Here is a 9710-nt window from a genome sequence, read left to right as displayed (position 1 = left end):
TGTTGGGGATAATATATGACTTCCAGTAAGCACATGCTCAGAATGAGTCAGTTCCAAATGTTCTTCCAGACAGGGCAGGAGTTCATCTCAGTGGCTAAGTGCATGTGATACATGAGCATAAACAAGGCCTTGACTTGCATCTTCAGCGCTGGAAAAATAGCAGCTATTCTAGTAATTTCTAAATATTACTAAATTTAGGATAATCATTCATTCACTAATGTATATGACCATTTATTAAGTAATAACTATTTTCCAACTGATATAGAAGTTGTAACTAATGAACCAGCTAAGAAGACAGACTGACTAATGTAAAAAATTGACAATGAAGAGGAACTATTTGACCATAGTAATTTATTACAACAAATTGAAGTAATGTAACTATGTGCGTTTTCAAACCTAAATTTCTAGATTTCATGGGTTTTGTTAACATGAGTATTTCAATGGCATCTTTTATTGAAAGTCCAGTAGGTGATAAAGTTAGATGATATTCTGCTGCATAACACAGATCGTGATTATCAGAAGAAAGAATGGTAAAAAAGACATACCATGTAACTGGTCATATTGCTGATCCCCTGAGCTGATTTCCAAATACTTCATCCCTTTTGACAGTAGGCAGAATAATGAAACACTCGTTTACTGAGAAGAATGTGAATACAAAGGGCAATCAATCAGTCAAATAAAAACCCAGGGCAGAAATGGATTAATGAAAACATAAAAAGAGGGATGAATAATAAATGAATGATTGAATAAATAAATAAATAAATAAATAAATAAATAAATAAATAAAATTTAAAAGTGTCCACTGAGGCTAAAAACATCAAAGAATTGTCAGTACAATTGAAGATTTTGAGAAAAATAGTTACAATTCTTAGAATAGCGGTAGTACTTGTACGTTAGTTGACTGCATTATGCCTAATCATGTTTCAGAGATAAACCAGAGCCTTGAATTCCTATTTCAAGATGGGATAGATATGTTAGAGCAAGTCCTAGGACAATGCAGTTTACCTCGTAATTCTCTCTTCAGCTTTATAATACAAATTTTCCCTTCAAATATTAAGCCTGTTAGGTTGAATTTGTTCATATTTGATAAAGATTGGTAGAGGTTTGCATGGGGGATGGTGCATTTAATTCAGCATTCCAGAAGCTGAGGCAAGCAGATCTCTGAGTTTGAGGCAAGCCTGGTCTACAAAGTGATCCAGGACAGTCAGAGAGCTGTTACACAGAGAAAGCCTGTCTGAGAAAACAAATAGTCGGTATAGTGAGAAAAATCTGGCCACATTGAACTTTCTCTTAAAGATTATTCTTTCTTCAAAAATACTCATAAGATTAATTAAGGAATCCAATATTAAAATCGTACCTGAGTTGTTTTTTCTCATTCAGCTACAGCCGCTTCATTCATTCCCTTGCAGGGATGATTCTCTAGGTAACCCCCAACATCCACCTGTGCACAAATCTTGTCTGACAACACAGAGAACATATTTATAACATAATTTACAAGTGTGATGCCTATGTGTCTGTAACTTTGTACAAGCTCAGTAAATAGGATGTATCTGTCTTCTCTAAAGAAATGTAAAAATGATTCAGACAAAGATTTCATTTTGTATGTGAAGAGGATTCTAGCTTTGATGAAGCAATATTGAGGTTTCCTAGAATTACAAATAAATTATTTAACCTTTTGGAAGCTGGTTGGGGAAAAAACATACCATTATAAAAATAGACATTACCAAATATGTTATGCTCCTTGAAGCTAAAATCCCAAGAAAGTCAAAACAAATGGAGGAAGGAGATCTCCATCAACACGGGTATTATTCAAGTTATACAATTCATTTCTCATCCCCTTGTTCCCAAGGTGGGGAAGGTTTACATAATTTTCATGAAAGAAAAAAGTTTGATTTTAATTGCATGATAAAGACAGCAATTGCATTGATTAGGATTCTTTCGAGGTTAGGCAGATTCTGTGATAAGGAACATTGACTTCTATACATAAGAAACTCTTTATAATTTCTTTATGAACCTACGTATACAAACATGGGACTCTTTTGCACCTGGGTGTCATTCTTAACTCGCACCTCCGTGCACACACCCACAGAGCTGTGTGTCCATAATAAATTCAGTCAGAGTTTAGTGCGACACAAGTAGGTACTCTGAATTCAACCCACATCTTATTTTATTTCTACAGTCAGAAATAGTCATGAGATTTCAATGCCTTTTTGTTCCTTCCACCAGAGCCTTTTGTCACTGTGGTCACACTGTAAACACGAACAGTCACCACAGCCTGAGCTCAAGCATCCACTCCCGCTTGCTTTATCTTGGAAATTTTCACTTCATTGTGAATGACCCAAATTATTTGAAAAGAAGCAGTACTTTATTTTACAATAAACTTCGAGTTTTGTAAGGTCAATTAGCATTTAATTTCAGCACGAGTGATTTTCTTTCTATTTATACTGCTAAACACTATTTTGTGCCCTATGTAACTTTAAGAAATAGTGAATGCCTATTTGTTGAATAAAATGATGTCTTAGTGTGTGGTACTTATTAAAATGCTGTTAACTGTAAACTATTTGCTATTATCTAAGGATATTATTTCTCTAGTAAGAACTTTATAATTATTTCTATGTGATTTCTTGGGAGGATTCAAAAGGTTATCACCTGCATTTGGGTGTATGAGAAAGACAAATAAGACAGTTATTTAAACTGTGTTTTGAGGAGAGGTATAACTCAGTAAAGGGCTTAATATAGTGTGTGCACTGAAAAATATGTTGTTGGGTAGACTAAAGGCTACTGTGCTACAGTAGAGATGGTTTGAGCTTTGAAATTATATAACACATGAAGTATTCTAAATCTCAACCTTTTCCAACTGCTTGTTGCTAAAAAATTCATTAAAATTTTTACTTGTATTATGCTTTGTTTTAAAAATGGTAGTATTATACACAATGAAAGTGTTTTATAGTACTAGATGCAGCTAATTTAGTAAAATATATAGCACAAATTCATTGCTCAACACAATTACAAGTCAATCATAAATGATACTTGTGGGAAAAGTAACAGATTTTAAAAGATTTTAATTTTACTGTGTGTGTGTGTGTATCTTAATCACAGGACTTTTGTATTCTAATTTTCATCCAGATTACTCAAAAGTCTTTCTAACATTTTTGATGTTTTATATGACAGTAGTGTTTGGATGGTCTATACTATCGTCTATTCTATTGTTTTTGAAGAATAACACATGGTCTTATAAGGAGGGTGAAGAGTAAAAACTGTCTAACTTGTCTGCAATTCAATAGAAATTTCGAATGTCTAGCCCAAGTTTCATTATGATGAATTATTGGCCATTAAACAATTTATTAATTTAAGAAAATTATTTCCTATTCTAAAAATAATTGGAAGTAAAAGTTTCAATTAGTCATGAATTGCATTGTGAATTTATTTTCAAACTTTCAATGTGTGGCTAAAAGTTACAAAGGCTTAGCTTAATCTCCCAGAATGGTGTTTAAAGTTGTCACAAGACGTATGATGGTCAATTTTGATTTCCAACTTGATTATATTGGAAAACTAGATATCTCTGCATGTATCTGTGAAAGTACTGCCATTAAGTAATAGCAGAAAATTGATGTGAAGATAGGATGTACCATATCATTAACTGGGTACATGGATAGGATAGATGTAGAGAATCATTAGCCACAATCACATACCTTCTGTCCCCCTTCCTCCTGGTCTCTATAATTCCTCCCTCCAATGATAGATACCCAGGAGTCAACAGAACCATTTCCTCTCTCTTGTGGCTTTGCTCAGGTATTGTCATAGCAGCAACAATCTAACTAATGCTGAGAAGGTGTGCATTTACTTTTTATTTCCAAATGAATAAAGAGATTTTATTTTTGTCTTATCTTTAAATTACTATTTTAATCACGAGAGGTATATATTATTTTATTGTAATAGAAAGCCATTATAGGTATTATCAGTAACAACTTTCTGTGAATAAAGTAATGGTTATTAGAAGTGTTCTTTTCATTTTATTCTGTTTCTTTCATAGATGCTGTAAACATTTTAACAAATTTGTTTAACTTCAGTGTGTTTTTAGGTATGCATTTTCCATGTTTCCTTTGATTACATGGTTAATCACGGTGTCTGAGTTAATTAACAGTCTATATTTATTTCCTTTAAGCAGAATTGTACAGATTCTCTCAGGTAGAAGGGATATATTTTCTGTATCTTAAATTTCAGCTTTGCTTTTGTGATTTTCCTTCAGAAGCTAAAATGGAAAAGAATAGTTCCAGAGTCTGTTTTCATTTTGGTTTCTACTGGCCTACTCCACTTAAGCCAGTTAGTGCCAGCCTTCAATATATATATTCCAGGTAAAGAAATTCTACTAGCAAAGAAATATGAATGAAACTCTGGGTTATAGCAATATTTTATTTGCACTTTAATAAATAAAGCTTTCCTGAAGATTAGAATACAAAGTTAGCCAAACTAGTCAGCCATAGAGGCCAGGCTGTGGTGGCAAACATCTTTAATCCCAGTAGTCACACTAGTTAGCTATAGAGGCCAGGCAGTGGTGGTACACACCTTTAACACCAGCATTAGAGAGAAATATAAGATGGTAGGAGACAGGAGCTCAGTCTCAGTCTGCAGTCACACTCAGGACAGGATTGCCCAGTCTTGGTAGAAGAGGTAAGAACTTTCAGTGCTTGGCTGCTTTGTTTTTCTGATCTTCATCTTGAACTACATTGTCTGTATCTGGGTTTTTATTATTCGTGCTACCCTCGGTAATTAATAACATTAAATTTAAATATAAAAGACCTTGTTAAGAAAAATGTTTGCTTTTAATGTCTCAGGTATAGAAGGATAATTTGCCATCATAGAAAATATCCCCCAGGTACAGAATAATTGATTTAAATAATATTTAAAACATCCAGGATCATTTAAATTCCTTTGCATATACAGTCATATGTTGGGAGCAGTGAGACCCCAGATCCTGAATTTCTTGTAATCCCCTGATCTGAGTGCCTACAGCTGCTCTGAGCAGGAGACCTTCAGGAGTTCCTGATGGCAGGAGAGTGGTTTCTGGTGGTTTGGGCCGGGGCGTGGCTATCTCTATATAATCTGCCCCTGAACACAATAAGGGGGGCATTCTTGGGGAATTCAATGATGATCCGTGCTGCTGTCTCTCTGTCTGTGTATTTTAACCTCCAGCCCCCTTGCCCGAAGCTCGGGAACTGGGTAATAGCGCACAGAGCGCAGACACGGGGATGCAGTGGGTGGCAGTCATAGGTGATTAGAAATGTTTACTACTGTTATTCTCATATTGTCAGTTCATTTGACTTTATAGGAATTTCTCTGATATTCATAAAATTAATTTGCTGGTTATTATTTTTGAGGTTACTAAAATTGGAACCTTACATATATGCACCTGTAACTGTAACCCATTGCATTATTTTAAATTATTACTCAAATATATGCAAACTGAAGTTGTCTTTCTCTATATGGAATGAGATGCTTGTTGACATGCTTATTACATATTTGTGTGTATTATAGAAAATATTACAGATTTCAAGTTAGTCAGACACAATGTCAAGGGCAGAGACAAATATATAATCATCTTATATTGGATGCCTATTTAAAATTAATTAATTGGATTAATTATTTTCCCTCATTTTAATGGAACTCTTCATCATATCCACTCATAATAGAAGAATTCCATCTATTTCTGATTATAAGAGGACAGAGGATGGGCTATCAGATTTATTGTATCCACATAATGAGAATAGTAATTAATTTTTAGTGCTTAATGGAAAAGATATTGATGTGTTCCTTTTTGCTTAAATTCTACTTAGTAAATGCTTCGACTATGAGAAATTATTACCGATTGTCTCATTCACCAGGCTTCTGTTTGTTCTTCACATGTTGTTTCTTCTTAAGATCTGTCTGATATTTGTTCTACTCCTGTCTCTGATGCTGAGCTGCTCGCTGCGATTGCTCTCCTGGCGCTAATGCTCCTGCCTTCCTGGCTTTGAAGTACTGAAAACACTTCCAGTCTTCTCTTTTCTGGTTTCCAGAATACATTACAGGTTCAAAACTGTTGACTGTGTGTACTGTGTGAACATTTTTCTTGCTGACTACATACCTTAGGTGCCTGAGTTGCTTTTGTACACCTCCACTGATTGTGGAATGTCCCTTTTCTTCTTACGAGTCCAAATACCACCTTTACTTACTTTCATTTTCTCCCTCTAATCAATTTTTTGTTCATCCATTTATTGTGAATTTCATGCATCTCTTATACAGCTATATTACATTAAAGTTTTTCTACTGAGCATGTTGAAATAACTAAACAAATTAAACTATGTTAACACGTGATATTTCACAGAATTGGACCTTAAAAGTTAAATGGACAGATCTTTGTCAAGAAGAATGAGCCCAATTGTACTGCTGCTAAAAGATCTGGTAGTTGCACATTGTTGAATACCAGTGTGGAATCATGTGATCAAGATCAGTGCTGAAGAAGATATGTTTAGTCAATATTCACTGCTTTATTACCCAATAGTGACTATTGACTAAATACCAGCTGATGTCTCTAATTCCCCCAGATAGAAATCTCTTTGTACGTATTATTTCAGTGGAAACCAGCAGTCAAAAGGCACATCTCAGACGTTATAATGGGGTGCACACCTGATGATCACTGAAACTCATATCGGATATCAAGCTGTTGTCCAGAGGCAGGCATCAGGGGGCGGGATCCAAGTGACCTCTAGAGTGCCACACATTTGCCTGCTTTCAGTGCTGGCCACCAGCTTTACATAGCTGACTATTGTTCTTTGTGTAAAGCTGAGGCCTTTTGGGCTTTTCCCTATCATTTGGCATGCTTGTTGATGTTCTTTTGTTCATCTCATGGTTGAACAGTCATATAGATATAGCATTATCAGGCTTAGTTTCTGACCCTTTTTGGAAACAATATCCCTGGAAATTTTCTGCCCTTCTGGCTCTTACAATATTTCCACACACTCATCCACCAAGTGTCCTGAGTATTAGGTATAGGGCTGTTTTGTAGATGTATCCATTTGGAATGGGATCCATATCACTCTTTTTTGCTAGTCTTTTTATAATAATTTCTTCCTAAATGCCAAGGAACAGGGGTAACAAGATTTCCATCATGTGATAAATTAGCAAGTAAGAAAACTACAGTGATGCAGTTATAAATAGATTATTATATCATGATAAAAACAAATCATATGTTGAGATATCAAAAGTCCCTGGTTAAACTGAAATGTATGTAACTAAAGACAGTCAGCTTGAGAAGACTGCAGACTTTACAATTTCACTCATATTATTTTGGAAAAGAGAAAATAATGGACAGGTAAAACATCATTGATTAATAGGTATTTGGGGCAGGGTAAAAATCGAATAGGTAAAGCAAAGAAGATGATTACAGCAGTTACACTATCCTAGCTGCCAAATCTCTCTCTTAATCTTAGCCACTGAGCCAATTCCTCATCCCCTGAAAGTGATTTCAATTAAACAATCACCCATCTTTTAATGTATTTCCAGTTTATTCTACAAATTAAGACAAATGAAGATGCAAAACAAATGTTTTTACATATTTAATTTTCATCCCATAATGTCAAGACTCAGATAATGAATTTTTATGGCATGCTGAGTCTTATGACTATTTAGCTTAAATATACATAAGCAGATTTGGTAAATGGTAGCTGTGATCTGTTTTCAGATTAAATTGGAGGAATAAATAAAACATTATTCTTGGTTATGTGATTTCCCTGTTTTCATTTTACATAATGATGACAAAGTAAAACTGAAGCAGCTATTTCTTGTTTGTCATAATAATTAGACATAGAAATAGCAGCAGTTCATAAAGGAGCGATGATCATACACTAGGAGAGTAAAAAAGCTTTCCTTGGGTTTTCAAACAACAGTGATTCAGAAAAAGAAAATGATTTTTGGTTTTTGGTACTGGGACAGTATGAACACTGGGACCTCGCCAGCTCTCTGACCAGACAGTTTAGTTAAATAGTGAATTTCTGGTTCAATAAAAGACAATGAAAGGAGAGCAATAGAGGAAAACACTTGATGTCTCTCTCTCTCTGACCATGTATGTATGAACACGGTTGCATATGCAGACCTCAAACCCAAATATATGCATGCACTAGTCCACATAAACATAAACCCTACACCAAATTTTTAAATAGGTGAAAAGCTCTTTGTTAAGACAATAAAATCAGCCAGGCGGTGGTGGCGCACGCCTTTAATCCCAGCGCTCGGGAGGCAGAGGCAGGCGGATCTCTGTGAGTTCGAGGCCAGCCTGGTCTACAAGAGCTAGTTCCAGGAGAGGAACCAAAAGCTACGGAGAAACCTCCCCCCCCCAAAAAAAAAAGAAAATCAGTCTTACTTTCCCCCCCAAGTCAGACATCACTTTAAATTTCATAAAATAATACGTCCGTCTCCGTGGTGATTTTCAAATCTCTTATTTTCAATTTTTGAGAATTATAGGAAGAGTCAACACTTTTCCTTAAGTCTGCTATCTTGGCAGTGAGTTCTTGGTGCCTACTTATAATTTCTTCTATTTAAGTTTCTGTATTTTTTCATGTAATACATTTTGATCATATATTTTGCCACCTCCATCTCCACCCAAATCTTGTTTTCTCTCCTCACTAAACTTCATGTTGCTTCCAAAAATATGCAACACTTTGTGAATTTTTATGCCATCCTTGTGTAGGGCCATGCAAATCTTCTTTGTATCATCCCACATTTAGTATATATGGGGCAAGTATCCCCAATATATCTTATTTATCTTTTACAATCTCTCATATTGGACTTCTTTATACAGTAAAGAAAAGGAGTGAGTAATTAATTGAGAATTATTATTATTGCCACCATATCTGTAGCATAGTTATACTTAGGGAAATTTATTCGATGAGGGCATTTCAATGTCCTTGACAGTAAATAATAAAAAAGAGGTAAACATATGTATGGCGCAAAATGGAAGTTGTTAAGCTACAAAATGTAAAAAATGTTATTTATTTAGGACCCTAAGATTTTGTATCCTAGAATATAGAGCACAAATATTTTAAAAAAATAAAAATGATTGATATTTTACAGTTGTAAAGGGTGATATAGAAAGTTTTGTGTTGGGATGATGGATAAAAACACTTGCTGCACAAACATGAGGATCTGAGTTCAAGTCCCTAGTACCCATGTGCATAAACTCAACACTGTTTTGGTAGAGACAGGGGGTTCCGTGGGGCTTGCGGAGAGCCAAAGCAGCTCTAGGTTCAAAGTGAGATAAAGGGATAAAGTCAAGAGTTATCAATCAGAAGAAACCTACTAGCTTCCTCTTCTGTCCTCTCTATGTATTCACACACAACACAAAATTCACAAGCATAAACATTAATAATAAAACACATCAATAGCAAAAGAAATCAGCCAATTGGGAAAAGAGGTTCCATAAATCCCATCTGCAGATGTGGTGTTAAGAGCTTCTGAAATAGTACATGTGAATGGTCCAGGGAGCTCTATACATATCAGTCCAAAAGTTGGCTTTTTGACAGGAGACAGGTATTCATATAATAATCTGAATATTTATATTTACCTATACATAACTCAACAATAATATGCAGTTATGAAAAATATAGCTAAGATTGGGGGTTTCTTAGAAGTTTTATTCTATAATTCCCTTTAATATATCTCAGCACAATGATGTT

The 9710-nt window shown here is 34.9% G+C and overlaps 1 non-coding gene across 1 annotated transcript; it reads right to left on the bottom strand.

The window, feature by feature from the left end:
- Positions 1–8680: 8680 nt before the first annotated feature.
- LOC126499339 (U6 spliceosomal RNA) lies at positions 8681–8786 on the bottom strand. Its single transcript, XR_007591066.1, has one exon. It is a non-coding gene; the product is annotated as a U6 spliceosomal RNA (small nuclear RNA).
- Between the last annotated feature and the right edge of the window lie 924 nt (positions 8787–9710).

The sequence above is a fragment of the Alexandromys fortis genome, unplaced genomic scaffold, assembly GCF_014885135.2.
Source record: "Alexandromys fortis isolate MF-2015 unplaced genomic scaffold, M_Fortis_MF-2015_v1.1 scaffold_15, whole genome shotgun sequence".
Taxonomy (NCBI): domain Eukaryota; kingdom Metazoa; phylum Chordata; class Mammalia; order Rodentia; family Cricetidae; genus Alexandromys; species Alexandromys fortis.
Note: the sequence above shows the minus strand (reverse complement) of the source record. Positions and strands in the feature narration are given on the sequence as shown.